This window comes from Theropithecus gelada, chromosome 2 (assembly GCF_003255815.1).
Source record: "Theropithecus gelada isolate Dixy chromosome 2, Tgel_1.0, whole genome shotgun sequence".
NCBI classification, from domain to species: domain Eukaryota; kingdom Metazoa; phylum Chordata; class Mammalia; order Primates; family Cercopithecidae; genus Theropithecus; species Theropithecus gelada.
In genome coordinates this window covers 143967060-143982725 of record NC_037669.1, presented here as the reverse complement: position 1 = coordinate 143982725, position 15666 = coordinate 143967060, and the positions used below count along the sequence as shown (strand labels likewise).

The 15666-nt window shown below is 35.3% G+C and overlaps 1 long non-coding RNA gene across 1 annotated transcript in view; it reads left to right on the top strand.

The window, feature by feature from the left end:
- Positions 1-15666, top strand: part of LOC112619740 — a 125648-nt gene that overhangs the window by 18092 nt on the left and 91890 nt on the right. The window contains exon 3 of the long non-coding RNA XR_003118289.1: positions 10187-10327. This is a non-coding gene — a long non-coding RNA (uncharacterized LOC112619740). The remainder of the gene's footprint in view (positions 1-10186; positions 10328-15666) is intronic.

Genomic DNA, 15666 nt, shown 5'->3' with positions numbered 1-15666 from the left:
TTTAATTTGCTTCCCTTGATTACTAAGATAGTTGATCATGTTTTTGCTCTTTTATTGGCCATTTTTTTTTTTCTCCTGTGAATTACCTATTCATAGCCTTTGGACATTTTCATTGGCAGTTGATACTTCTGTTTGTCACTCACACGGGCTGCAAATGTCTTCTCTCTGTATGTGACTAGTTTTTCACTTTGTCTATAGTTTCTTTTGTGCAAAAAGTTTAACTTATTGTGTTGCAAATATATCACAATTTTCTTTTTTGTTTTTATTATTTTATTTTATTTTACTTTATTTTTGAGATGGAGTCTTGCTCTGTCGCCCAGGCTGGAGTGCAGTGGCGTGATCTGGGCTCACTGCAAGCTCCACCGCCTGGGTTCACGCCATTCTTCTGCCTCAGCCTCCCAAGTGGCTGGGACTACAGGCACCTGTCACCACACCCGGCTAATTTTTTGTATTTTTAGTAGAGACAGAGTTTCACCGTGTCAGCCAGGGTGGTCTCCATCTCCTGACCTTGTGATCCACCCGCCTCGGCCTCCCAAAGTGCTGGGTTTTCTTTTGTAATTTCTGTTCTTTTTGTGTCTGAAGTAAATAAATCCTTTCTTCCCTGAAGGTCATAAAAATGTTACTCTTTGTTTTACTCAAAAAGTTTTAAAGGACTTAATTTAACTTTTTCCATATGGATAAACAATTATCCCAACACCATTTATCTAACAGTTCATCTTTTTTCCTCGTTTATTTGTAATACTATGTCTGTCATACATTATTGTCATATATGAATGAATCAGTTTCTAGGCTTGTTATATTCTGTTGGTCTATTTATTCATCCTGTACTAATATCTGTATTATTCATTTATTAAAATTTTTGTTATATGTGAGGTCAAGTTTATTATCCCAGTTGTTCAAATCGTCATAGTGGTTTTTGGCCATGTGATTTTGCATTTGTAGTTTTCGAGTTCCATGAAAACCCCCCAAAGATGTCTTTATTTAAATTATATTAGATTTTCAGATTAATCTGTGGTGCATCATCAAAGTTTTCCCGAGAAACAATCATATGAACATAACTTTCCATTTATTCAGGCTTTTAAAAATCATCTCCAATAATTTTTCACCTACAGTCTAACATTCTGTATAACTTTTTCTGTTTTATAGAACATATTTTTATTGATTGATTTTTGTTAATTGTTGGTGTATTCATTATCAGGAATGATACTGATTTTTGTATGCTGGTGAGTTTTAATAATCTGTCCACAGAATCCCCTAAATTTCCAACGTAGGTAATCATATAATTAACGAATAAGGAGAGTTTTATCTCTTCCTTTGTGATTATTATTATTTCCCAGATTTATTTCTTTTTCTTTCTTACCTTAATCATTTTTGAACATTGTGTTGACCATTACCTATTAGGAACCATGAGATTAGGCATCTTTTTCTTATTGTAGACTATGTTAGTCCATTCTCACACTGCTATTAAAAAACTGCCTGAGACTGGGTAATCTATAAAAGAAAAAGATTTAACTGACTCACAGTTCTGCATGGCTGGGGAGATCTCAGGAAACTTACAAGTGTGATAGAAGACGAAGGAGAGTTATGGCACCTTCATCACAAGGTGGCAGAAAGAAGAAGTGCCAAGTGAAAGGGGAAGAGCCTCTTTTAAAAACAGTCAGATCTTGTGAGAACTCACTCACTATCATGAGAACAGCATAGAAACTGCCCCCATGATTCAATTACCTCTACCTGGTCTCTCCCTTGACATATGGAGAATATGGGGATTATAATTCAAGATGAAATTTGGGTGGGGACACAAAGCCTAACCACATCACTGACTTAATGGAAATGCCCATCATTTTCTTTGAGGTTTTTGACAGGTACTTCAATAAAACTAGGAAAATTATTTTTCTTTTTTTTTTTTTATTATACTTTGAGTTCTAGGGTACATGTGCATAATGTGCAGATTTGTTACATATGTATACTTGTGCCATGTTGGTGTGCTGCAACCATCAACTCGTCAACTCGTCATTTACATCAGGCATAACTCCCAATGCAATCCCTCCCCCCTCCCCCCTCCCCATGACAGGCCCCGGTGTGTGATGTTCCCCTTCCCAAGTCCAAGTGATCTCATTGTTCAGTTCCCACCTATGAGTGAGAACATGTGGTGTTTGGTTTTCTGTTCTTGTGATAGTTTGCTAAGAATGATGGTTTCCAGCTGCATCCATGTCCCTACAAAGGACACAAACTCATCCTTTTTTATGGCTGCATAGTATTCCATGGTGTATATGTGCCACATTTTCTTAATCCAGTCTGTCACTGATGGACATTTGGGTTGATTCCAAGTCTTTGCTATTGTGAATAGTGCCGCAATAAACATACGTGTGCATGTGTCTTTATAGCAGCATGATTTATAATCCTTTGGGTATATACCCAGTAATGGGATGGCTGGGTCAAATGATATTTCTAGTTCTAGATCCTTGATAGTTTTCTTGCAAATTTTTTTTAGAAAAATATCATGAGTGAATTTTATTATTTGCTAAAGGAGTTTTCCACATTTATCTTCATATGGCGTATTTTCTTTGACTTGTTAATATGATATTTTGGAGTAATAGATTTTCTGAAGTTAAACTATTTTGTGTTCCAATATTATAATTAGTTATGGTGTGTTGATTAATTGATAGATAAATTTGATTTGATAGTAGTTTAGTAAGATAGTATCTTCAGATTTTTTGTATGCATTTGTATCAATATGTCTATTTTTAAAATATTCTCCTAATTACTATAGTATATCTAAACATTAGTCTAGTAGTGTCTGTGCTTTTACTGTTCTCCAAAATGGTAGGTATGAAATAAGCATGTTTGGCTCCCTTGAAAGCTTGGTAAAACTTATCTTCTCAGTTTAGTTTCTTTTGGGGTGGTTTTGTTAACCTTCTAGTCATAAGGTTGTGACTATGCCTATTGTGTATCTCAGCGGGAGCTATAAGCCACTCTAGGACTTCAAGTAGCAAACTTCACTTTGGTCCCCTTTCTTGAGGGTATATTTTAGATCCTGGAAACTTCTGCCTACTGAGAACCTAAAGTTAGAAGTTAGGAAGGCCATATCATCATCTGCTCACAACTTTTCATTTCTTTTCTGTTACCGGCCAAAAAAAGTTTTGCCTTTGCATTTGAGAAAGGCCGTGTCCTTCTGACTTTCTTATTTTATATTTTACCATCTTTGGTAAGTGTTTGGAACAAAGGGTGTTATCAAAGTATGAAATTTTGTCATAGTTTTAATTAAGCCCCTGTAAAACTTAGTTTTCTTTTTCAAATATTTGATAGCTAGACGTATTCATTTCCTAGAACTGCTACAATAAAGTACAAACTGAACAGTTTAAAACAACAAAAACATATTATCTCACAATTATGAAGTCTTGAAGTCCAAAATCAGATTGTCTGAATGATCATGCTCCCTCTGAAGCTTTCAGAAAAGAAAGCTTCTTTGCCCTTTTCTAGCTTTTGGTAATTTGCAGGTAATCTTTAGTGTTCCTTGGCATTCGTTGGTTTGCATCTGCAGCACTTCAATCTCTGCCTGTTGTCACGTGATGTTCTCTCTGTGTCTCTCTCCTCTTATGAGGATGTCAATCATATTGGATTATGGGTCCACCTACTGACTTCATTTTAAATAATAATAATAATAATTATTATTATTATTATTATTTAAGTTCTGGGGTATATGTGCAGAACGTGCAGGTTTGTCACATAGGTATACACGTGCCATGGTGGTTTGCTGCACCCATCAACCCGTCATCTACATTAGGCATTAGGTACTTCTCCTAATGCTATCCTTCCCCTAGCCGCCCACCCTTCAACAGGCCCTGGTGTTTGATGTTCCCCTCCCTGTGTCTATGTGTTCTCATTGTTCAACTCCCACTTATGAGTGAGAACATGTGGTGTTTGATTTTTTGTTCTTATGTTAGTTTGCTGAGAATGATGGTTTCCAGCTTCATCCGTGTCCCTGCAAAGGGCATGAATTCATCCTTTTTATGACTGCATAGTATTCCATGGTGTATATGTGCCACATTTTCTTTATCCAGTCTATCATTAATGGGCATTTGGGTTGGTTCCAAGTCTTTGCTATTGTGAATACTGCCACAATAAACATACATGTGCATGTTTCTTTATAGTAGAATGATTTATAATCCTCTGGGTATATACCAGTAATGGGATTTCTGGGTCAAATTGTATTTCTAGTTCTAGATCCTTGAGGAATCACCACAGTGTCTTCCACAATGGTTGAACTAATTTACACTCCCACCCTGCAAAGGCGTTATTTCCAAATAAGTTCATATTCACAAATACTAAAGGTTAGGACTTTAACATATCTTTTTGTGAGACATACAGTAATTCAACCCACAACTTTAGGCATATGCTGCCATCAATTATATATTGAATTCAATATTGAATGTTATATATAATCATGTTTTTTTCAACTTTTGTGTGTCTTTATATATCAAAACATACCCACAAACACACAGAGAGAGATATGGTTATATGCATATTTGTAATTTTATCTTCCCACCATATCAAACTTTGACAACCATTTGTTGAACTCTGACTTGCTTCCCTTAATTCTATTACATATAACATTGCTCCCTTTGTTTGAATTGAAGCTACTGTAATTCTGACTGATTAACCTAGTGAAAGGCAGTTAGCAGAAAGGCCCCAATCTTCTTATTCTAATAGTAACCAAAAAGTGCCTTAACAATAACAATCTGTCAGTACAACTTCTAAATTATAATAAACAAAAATAGTATGGAACTCTTTTAGATTAGTAAAATCTACCTCCTCGTAATTTGTGGCAATTTCTAGTTTAAAAAAAAATCAGGTGTTTGGTATTGATTAAACAGGGAACAAAGCATAAAATCTAACCTGCAGTAACATGTCAAAATTTTGCAGTAAACTAACAATTCAGGGAGCCACTCTAGTACAACCAAAAGAAATGTGAAACAACTGGGAAGCAGGACTACTGCAAAGCATGGCTAAATGACCTAAAATGCATTTTGGAGTAGAGCATATGTGTGTATAGTATAAGATAATAAATTAGCTATTTATAAATTAAAGATTCTGCATCATCCACAAACATTTATGGAGCACAGATCATTTACAAGTTCCACATACTAAGTTCTTATGTAAAACATTATACTAATTTTTAAAGTATATAACCTGCGTTAAGAACTTGTATATGTAGAAAGGGGGAGATATAAAGTAATATGTGCACATTACTTCGGTGATCAGCAAATTTGTACATTATTTCTATGTTTTCATGTGTGTCTCAAATATTGCTTTATTGGTGTGAACAATAACTTAGTTTCACTAGTGATGTATAAAACATCAAAATCAAGAAGTACCAAACTATGCTAGGGTTTCTTATTTGCTTCTAATGCTATTTTGTGGGTGTTCAATATATCTTCATGTGGTAAGAGTACAAGTCCTCTCAGAGGACAATACACTCAGTCATTATCCTATGAAAATATGAGTCAACATAGGAGCAGTGTCCTATTTCAAATTATGATTGGTAGATATTAGTCAATTTGCTTTCACTTTTACAGTAACAAAAGTGCTATTTCTCTGCTTCACCCACTGGACCATGCCAGCTGGTTGGGAACCAAATCTCTAAAAGTACCAATTAAAATAAAAATAGTTCAATCTGGAATAAGTAATAAAGTACAGCTTTGGAACACTGTGAAAATATATAAGTGATCATTAGCAACACCTGCAGCCTACTTCCCTTTGCTTATAATGACTCATTGACAATAGTCTAGTGATAGCACAAAAGGCTGAAAAGTGGAAACAGAAAAACTTCCACTTTCTTAGTGATAATTAAACTCAATTTATTCTAATTTCTTTTTATGCTAACTCATTTAATTTATATTTATATCAAACAGCATCAACATATCTATCCTCAAATTTTTCCATTATTCAACTAAAATACTCTATGTGTGATAAAAGAGGTATTTTTAAAAATCAATAAGTTACTCATTAAATCAATGTCCTCATCTGTAAAATGAGGAAATATGTCTAGCCGAGGACTGCACAGAGAGTGCCACTCTTTAATCCCACACCCAAGGTGGACATTGATGATGAAAGTTTTTCTGGTATGGATAATTCACAGCTTTTTCTATAAGGCTCTGATGTAGATTTTCTTGTTTCTTAAACCTATGGTCTGAAAGAATAGTTATCTTCTGCTCTTTTCGTATATTGAATATACTATGCTATAATGGGGATAAGATCATTGCAATGAGGATTATCATTTAGAAAAAGAAACAATGGAAGAAACAGAGCAGTAAGTGGTACGTGGCAATGTAGAAATTCTCCAGGACCAGACATGGTAAAGATTCACTATCTTAGAGATGAGAATTTACAAGATTAGATCTGGGTCTGCTCTCGGGGTCCTTGACCAATATCCATTATGGCCCTTGTCTTGCCTCCTGTGATAGTCTCCATTTTCTGTTATCTTTGTTGGATGTATTCGTAATGGATGTTGGAAAATATACCTTATTTACAGTCCATTTTATGATAATGCAAGAGTGGCAAATATAGTTGTAAGTCCCAAAAAGTTAAAATAATTTGAGTAGAGGCTTATAATTTCTTCAACAATATGATTATTTCAAAAACTTAGTTCTATTTACTTTCAGTCAGACTTGTAGCTGGTACAAACACTCATTTTTATCGTAATCATGTCTTTGAATGTGATTATTATTTCACAATCTTGATGAATATTTTCACTGTGTATAAAATTCTAGAATGGCAGTTCTTTCCTTTCAGCAAATTAAAACCATAATCTGCTGATACCTGCCTTCCATTGTGAACATTGAGCAGTCAGCTGTCAATGTAACAATTCAAAGTAATCTATAAATCACAGTTCTTGCTTTCACGATGTTTTCTTAAGATTTTTCTCACCTTTTTTATTCCATTTTTTAAGAGATTTTGCAGTTTTACTAAATTGTAAAGTCAAGCATTCATACTGATTTTCTTATTTAAACTGTACTTCACAGTAATCAAATAGTCAATAGGAAAAGTGTCTCCTTATAAAAAGATTCCAATTAATATATAGGAAAAATAATAGAATTATATTATATCCATTTTGTAACTTCTAATCTGTGAATAGATTGAAACACTGACTAGTTCCTGTTAATATTGTTATTTAACAGTTGATCCCAGTCCTTGATAGATTTAAACAAACTTTTATTTTGCTCACAATTTTGTGTTGGAAATTCAGGAAGAACTTGACTGGGCATTTCTCTCTTGGGGTCGCTCAGGCAATTGTAAGTAAAGGTCAGCCAAGGCTACAGTGATCTGAAGACTTAACTGGACTGAATATCCAGGATGGTTGGTTCTCATGGCTGAAAGTTGATGCTGGCTCTCAACTGAGAGCTCTAATGGGATTGACTGGAATATCTACAAGTGGATTATCCAGCATAGCAGTCTCAGAGTAATTAGACTTGTCATATCGCAGTTGCTTTCCCTTATAGCAGGGTTCTCAACCTTGGAACTATTGACATCTTGTTGCAGGGAGTCTGTCCTGTGCCTTGCAGGATGTTTAGCAGTATCCCTGCCTCTACCCACTAGATGGCAGTAGCACCACCCTTCCCATTGTGTCCAGACTTGACTAAATGTCCCCGAAATGGGAGGGAGGATTAAATTGCCCCAGAAAGGAAATGATTGCCCTAGTGAGCATCCAAAAAGAGCCAGAAGACCTACATAATGTTTCTCTGATCTAGCTTCAAAAGTCTCACTGCATTATTTCCACTGTATTCTACTGGTTACAAGAAAATTACTAGAGTGAATTGAGATTTGAGGAGAATCTCTTAGTGGTGGAGTGTCAAAAAAGGTTGAACATGTTTTAAAATACCTGCAAATGGCCAATGACATCAAAAAATGAAGAAAATACATATGAATCTGATAAAACCTCTAGTTCTAACCAGGAATGTATAGAGAATACAGAGAATATACTAAATAATGCACAGGGGTTAATGAGCAAAACCCAGTTGATCCAGGTGTTGGGAAAATCTAAAAGTTCAAAGACCAAGTTTATCCAACAAATAAAATTCAAGTCGAAAAAGATTCAGGAAAAGCCTCAATCTTTTAAAGATTAAAGCAGACTGAAGATACATGTCAACCATTACAATGCATATATTTTACCTGAATTATGATTTAAACATTGCAAGGAAAAATTATGAGACAACTAGAGAATTTGAATATCTAGTGAATATTTGATAATATTAAGAAATATTGTTAAATTTTTTCCTATGATAATGTTATTGAGATTTTTTTTTAAGAAAAAGATTTATTTTACTTTGGAAACATATTCTGAAATAATTGAGGTTGAAATAATATGATGTCTGGAATTTGTTTCAAAATAACACAGGGCTTGAGGAATGGGATTAGGCATTTCTAATTTTTAAAATTCATATTTGGAAGATTGTCACAACTTTGTTCACTTTTAATCACTTTTACCAAATGGAGATATATATATATATATATATATATATATATATATATATATATGTATATAGAAATATATGTAAAATTTTATTCAAGTTATAAAATATATGCCCATGATAAATATTTTTGACACTAGAGTACCCTTTTAGGGAAAAATAGCAATAACTTAAAACATAGAGGAAACCAACATTAAATTTTTCTATGCTTCCTTTTGGTCATGTTTCTATTCATAGACATAATGGAAACATAGTTCAGATCACATTGTATTTACCAATTTCTCAGTCAAAATTATATAGTGTTCATTTTCCTATATTATTTAAATTTCTCCAATATTTCTCTGACAATAAAATTTTAATTGTGGATACATAAGTCCCGCACAAACAGGTTAAATCCAAAGTCTTTTTCTGAATATTTAAAACATATATTGTAAATGAAAACTTATTTTCCCACTGTGTCTACTCATGGGTTATGAATAGAATAGATTTAAAAATACTTTTTAAATTTCAAGTCATTTATTTTAGAAGGTTTTAATTGTTTCTCTTGATTTTCTATGTATAATTTGTATTTTTTTTTTCCATTTTTCCAATGGTATCTCTTACTTCTACTTCTTTTCTTTTTATGCTGGCAACATTTTCAACACATCATTAAATAATAATGATCCTGACAATTGTATTTTAAAAAAATATGTTCTCCAAAATTTAAAAAAATCAATATCAGATAATATGAGTGCTTCCAAATCCAGGATGTCATTTCAGTTTTGTTCAGTCCTCAGAAGATACAGATTCACAGAAGTCTCTGGTGCAAAATAGCACCAAGAATTCTGGCATAACAGTGGGTCATCTTTGTTCATAGGATCAGATTTCATTCAGTCACAATATTCGGGTCAATTCGAGGAGAATTGGAGATTGATCCCAAAGGCTTTAGGTTCTGAAAGTTTTGGGGGGGTTAATCTAATGATTGCTATTACTGATGTAAAGATGGAGAGTTGAGATGAATTCAGAGACTGAGCTCAAAGCCTTTCAGGATACTGAAAACTATCAAAACCCACAACACAACTCCAAGATTTGTAAATGATGGACATTTGAAAACAGTTTCTTATCCTGAGGTCAGATGGCAAAGAGAAAAATAATTACGGGCTGGGCGTGATGGCTCACTCCTGTAATCCCGGCACTTTGGGAGGCCTCACTTGAGGTCAGGAGTTCAAGATCAGCCTGGCCAACATGTTGAAACCCCATCTCTACTAAAAATTAAAAAATTAGCTGGGCGTGGTGGCACACCCCTGTAGTCCCAGCTTACTCGGGAGGCTGAGACAGGAGGATCACTTTAACCCAGGAGGCGGAGGTCGCAGTGAGCCAAGATCGTGCTACTGTGCTCCAGCCTGGGCAATAGAGCAAGACTCCATCTCAAAAAAAAAAAAAAAATTGTAAAAAAAATTATAAACTGAAGAAGCACAACTATGGCTCACAAATTAGTGATTCTGAACGTTGAGGTAAATAGCCAGCAACCGGCACATATTATAGAGACAGATGACACTTTTGCACAACATTAAAGGAAAAAAGACAGTTGTCACATATTTTTTCATTAGTTAAAGAAATGCTTTCGTATTAGTAAAGAACAAAACAACAAAAAAGTTCTGATCAGCAATTTTTGACTGTCAGATATCTGATAAATTGAATACTAAACAAAGTACCATTTTTAAATTTATTTTATACAGAACAGAAGCTAAAAGCAGAAATTATAAAAGCTGTTACACCTACTCAGCTCTATTACATGTTGGAAAAACTGAACAAAAGAAACAATTATATACACTATCTCTTCTGGAAAAGCTGGATTGGGTTTTGGTCTGCATCAATAGGTGAGTTCTCAGTCTTCCCACCTTTTTTCTTTTTTTCTTTTTTATCATGTCCTATGACCTAATGCCAGAAAGAAAAAATAATTTTAGCCTGATTATGAAAGCTTGTATAATTAGTAAACTCTCAGTAACTGAAAGTATATGAATAGGGTATGGATGACAATGACTAGCAACTTTGTTTAGAGGGGATTCAAACATCAGGAGGCTGATTGGGTTTTATGACCTGTAGTGTGATATCCAATGCTGAGTTTATTTTATTCTTTAAAATCATAAAGTAAATTTTCCTTATGTCTTACCATGTTCCAGTTATCAATAAAGAGTAACAAATGACACCAAAACGTATTGATGTAAAACAATAATTTTATTATACTTGCGAATTCTGTGGGCAAGGTAATTTAAACATGGCATAGGGAACATGGCTTTTATCTTCTGTTCCACAATTTCAGGTCTTGACAACATAAAAACAAGATGAATAATATTCTCTGATCACAATGCAAGGAAATAGAAACTAAAACAAAATAATCAAATCCCCACCCAAAAAGTCTACAATTTAAAAACTCTCTGTGAAACAGCACCTAGAGAAAAAGAGAAAAGAGCCATGAAGTTACAGAATTTTTAGAACATACTTTTTATGAAAATACTATATATCAAAATATATAATATAATTAAAGCAATGATTTAAAGAAGATATACAGCCTTACATAATTATTTTTATTAAAATGATGATATTTTCTAACACAAAAGTTTGAAAATGAACTTTAAGCAAATGAAAGGACAAAGAGCAAAATTATACAGATAAAAGCAGAAATTAATCAGGTAGGAATTAGTAAAACAATAAAAATAGTGATGGCTCATAAAAATATCCAGCAAAGTAAACAACTAGCTAACTTAATTTGAAAAAAAAAAAAAAAAGAGAGAGAGAGCAAGCACAAATATACAAAATAAGAGATAATGAGTGGGAAATGATCATTGAAACACATGCATCATCACTAATACACATGTATTGTACGTAAGTATGAGTATTTTTAAAATTCAAAATCTGAAACACTTCTGGTCTCAAACATTTTAGGTAAGGGATACGCAAGTTGTAGACAATTCATTGTTGACTGAAACATTGTTAAGTGATGCATGACTGTACTCAACTTTGCTGTAGCAGTGCTGTGTTAGTCCATTTGGGCTGTCTATCATAACAAAATACCATAAACTGGGTACATTATAAACAAACAAATTTATTTCTCACTGGAGAAATAAATTTCCCAATGACTACAGAATTTGTAAATTAATTTGAGCTCAAGATAAACTATTAAATAGTAGATTGAATAGTAGAAACTGGTTTCTGGAGACCGGAAAGTCCAAGGTCAAGGTAGGGTTGGTGTACGGGAAAGGCTTGCTTTCTGGTTCCTGGATGACACCTTCTCCTTGTATTCTTACAAGTGGAAATAACAAGGGTCTCACTCGGATCTGTTTCATAAGGCCACTAATTTTATCTATAAGGCCTCCACCCTCATGTCCTAATCACCTTCTAAAGGCCCTATCTCCTAATACCATCATTTTGGGGTTTGGAATTTTAACATGCTAATTGGAGGTGGGCACAAACATTTAGACTATGGCAAGTTCAAAAGCAGTCATTGAAAATATGTAAAGGATAAACATGGCTGAGTCCAATAAAAATTTAAAAATAAAGTGCTCTTTAAGTATAGGCACTAAAAATTTAATTTCTTAATAAAGCTTTTTATATGTCCCAAAATATTATTATTATTATTTTGATTTTTTCCAACCATTTTAAAATGGAAAAATCTCTTCTTGTGTTATCGAAAAATAGACAGTGAGCCATAGTTTGCCAACCTCTGGCTTAACCATTTGGTGATTATTATTGCTGAATGGTAGACATCTATTTCCTGTTAGATGAAAGATGAGAGAATCTAGTTTTTAGTCTTTTTGATCACTTATTTTGAACTCAAATTAATTTACAAATTCTGTAGCCATTGGGAAGAACAACTTTTTGATGCTTGTAAAATCTGTTATAATGTTTGTATTCGCTTTGACCTGCCTGTGACTGAAATTGTAGAACTGAAGCTATATGTTCTCTCTGCATCTGTTTGTCTCTCTGTATATCATTGTCTATACTCAAGCAATGCTTTAACTCTCATGGTGTTCCTACCTCTGAAAGCTTTTAATAAACTATATTGTTTTATGTTTTACATTAAAGAACACTGATTGGATTGCTTTGTGGAGAAAAATAAGCACTTAGATAAATAAATATTTTTTTAAATTCCCAGAAAAAAAGAAAATTCTACTATTTTAAATGAATTAAACGTTTAAAATAATCTCTCTTACAGAAATTTCTAGCACAGAAACATTTTAGAAAGTGAGACTAGTTTAAATTTTTAAATTTAAAAGTAAACACCTAGAAGGAGGCAGAGCAAAAACCCTTCAGTGATTATCTCCCCCTGAAAGAACACCACATTGAACAACTATCCACACAAGAAAGCACTTTCATAAGAACCAAAAATCAGGTGGATGATGATCATAATACCTGGTTTTAACATCATATCAGGGAAGGAGGCACTGAAGAGGGTAGGAAAAAATAGTCTTGAATTGTCGGCACCATCCCTCCCCAGTTTCCTGCAGCAGCCACATGGTGCAGAGAGAGAATCTGTGTTTGGGGAAGGGAGAGTGCAGTGATTGTGGACCTTGAATTGAAACTCAGTGCTGCCTGTCACAGTGGAAAGCAACACAAGTTAGAATTCAGCTGGCACCCATGGAGGGAGCATTTAGACCAGCCCTAACCAGATGGAAATCATCCATCCCAGTAGTCAGAACCTGAATTCCAAGAAGCCTTTCCACCACGGGCTAAAGTGCTCTGGAGTTCCAAATCAACTAGAAAAGCAGTCTAAGCCACAAGAACTGCAATCATGGGCAAGTCCTGGTGCTATGCTGGGCTCAGAGCCAGTGGATTTGGGGTACATGTGACCTAGTGAAACACCAGATGTGGTGGCCGAATGAGTGTTTGCATCACCCCTTCACTAACCCCAGGCAATACAGCTCACAGATCTGGGAGAGACTCCCTCACTTAGCTTGAGGAAAGGAGAGAGAAGAGTAAAGAGGACTTTGTCTTGCAATCTGGATACCGGCCTATCCACAGTGATGTGAGGTACCAAGCCTGATGCCCCCATTCCAGGCCCTAGCCTCTCAAACAACATTTCTAGACACACAGTTGGCAGGAAGAAAATCCACTGACTTGAAGGGAAGGATCCAGTTTTGGCAAGATTCATTACCTGTTGACTAAAGAGACCCTGAGTCTTGAATAAAAATCAGCAATAGCCAGGCAGTACTGCCATGGGCCTTGGGTGAGACCCAGTTCTGTGCTGGCTTCAGGTGTGACCCAGCACACTCCCAGCTGTGGTGGCCACAGAAAAAGAGTCCTTCTGCTTGTGAATGGGAGAGGGAAAGGGAAAGGAGACTTTAGTCTTGCAGCTTAGGTAAGAGCTTGGCCACAGTAAGGTAGAGAACCAAGAAGACTCCTGGGGTTCCCAATTCCATGCCTTGGCTCCTAGATGGTCACTTTCTGGACCCACCTAGAGGTGGAGGCTAGAGGGGAGCTCACTGCCCTGAAAGGAGACAGCCAGGTCGCGCAGCATGTATCACAAGCTGACTGAAAAGCCCTTGGGTCTTGAGTGAACCACAATCGTTAAATGTTTATTATCTACAGATAACAGAAAACATGTTGTAGATGATTTTTTATATATTCTAATGTGTGCCTGAAGGCTCTCCTATAAATTACAGACCCGAGTTTTTGTCTTCACACAGGGCAGTCTGAGAGCCTCATAGAATGGACTGTACAAGATACAGTAAGCCCCCCATCTGCAGTTTCACTTTCCATGGTTTTGGTTACCTATGGTCCATCATAATCCAAAAATATTAAATGGAAAATCTCAGAAGTAAACAATTTGTAAGTTTTGAATTGTGTACCATTCTGAGTAATGTGATGAAATGTCATACCATCCACCTCTGTCCTGGCCTGGACATGAATCACCCACTTGCTCATGCTCAATGTGTCTATGCTGAAGATACTACCAACCAGTTAGTCACTTAGTAGCAATCTTTGTTTATCAGATTAACTGTTGTGCTATAGCAGTGCTTCTGTTCAAATAACCCCTATTTTACTTAGTAATGAATCCAAAATGCAAGAGTAGTGATGCTGGCAATTTGGATACGCAAAAGGAAAGCAGTAAATTGCTTCCTTTCGGTGAAAAAGTGACAGTTCTCCACTAAATTAGGGAAAAAAACATAGTGTGTATAAGGTTTGATATTTTTCACGGTTCTAGGCATCAACTGGATGTCTTGGAATGGCCCTTGAGGATAAGGGAGGACTATTGTACTCCAAGTGATACTTCAAAGAATAGACTGTTGGGTGCAAACTCTTGAACTGACATTGCTTAGATAACCTTCAGACCATACCATTGACTGAGTCAGGATTTCCAGAACTCTTTTTAGTATAGAAGTAAAAGACTTCATGAAATCAGACCACTGAACCCAATTTAGCAAACAAGAATTAATTAAATAGCACAGCTGTCCCCAAGCTTTGTGGCACCAGGGACCAGTTTTGTGGAAGACAATTTTTTGATGGATTAGGCGAAAGGTGGAGGGATGGTTTTGGGCTGAAACTGTTTCACTTCAGATCATCAGGCATTAGATTCTCATAAGCAGTGCAACCTAGATCCCTCACATGTGCAGTTCACAATAGTGTTTGTGCTCCTATGAGAATCTAATGTTGCCGCTGATCTAACAGGAGGCAGAGTTCAGGTGGTAATGCTTGCTTGCCTGCTGCTCATCGTTCTGCTGTGTGGCCTGGTTCATAGCTGGTCACAAGGTGGCCTAGGGTTAGGGACACCTGAAATAGTACTCATCGAACTGATTAGAAAAAAATTATTTTTTCTAGTAATTTGTTTGAAATATCGTTGGTGCCATTTTAATGCTCTATTTTTTGTGGCTATATAAGGGAATCCTATCTCTTCTTGAATGACCTCTAATGTTTAAATTAATACATTGCTTTCTAAATAGAAATGAAACATTTTAAACTTATGTCTGCTTCTGAGCAAAACCCATAATTCAGAAACTTTTACTAGATACCCTTTGTTCTTCACGGCAATAGAGTCATTTATATGGATTTTGTGAACAGAAGTTCTCTGCATCTGAATTTGAGGGAAAGAGACTTTGTGACAGTGAAGAGTTTGCAAAGTAGGGAGATACAGCCTTCAGTATAAAATGAAGATGCATTCCAGAGAACAAACAGAAGGTTTGGGTTTTTTTTTTTTTTTTTTAATTGCTTTTTGTAGAGC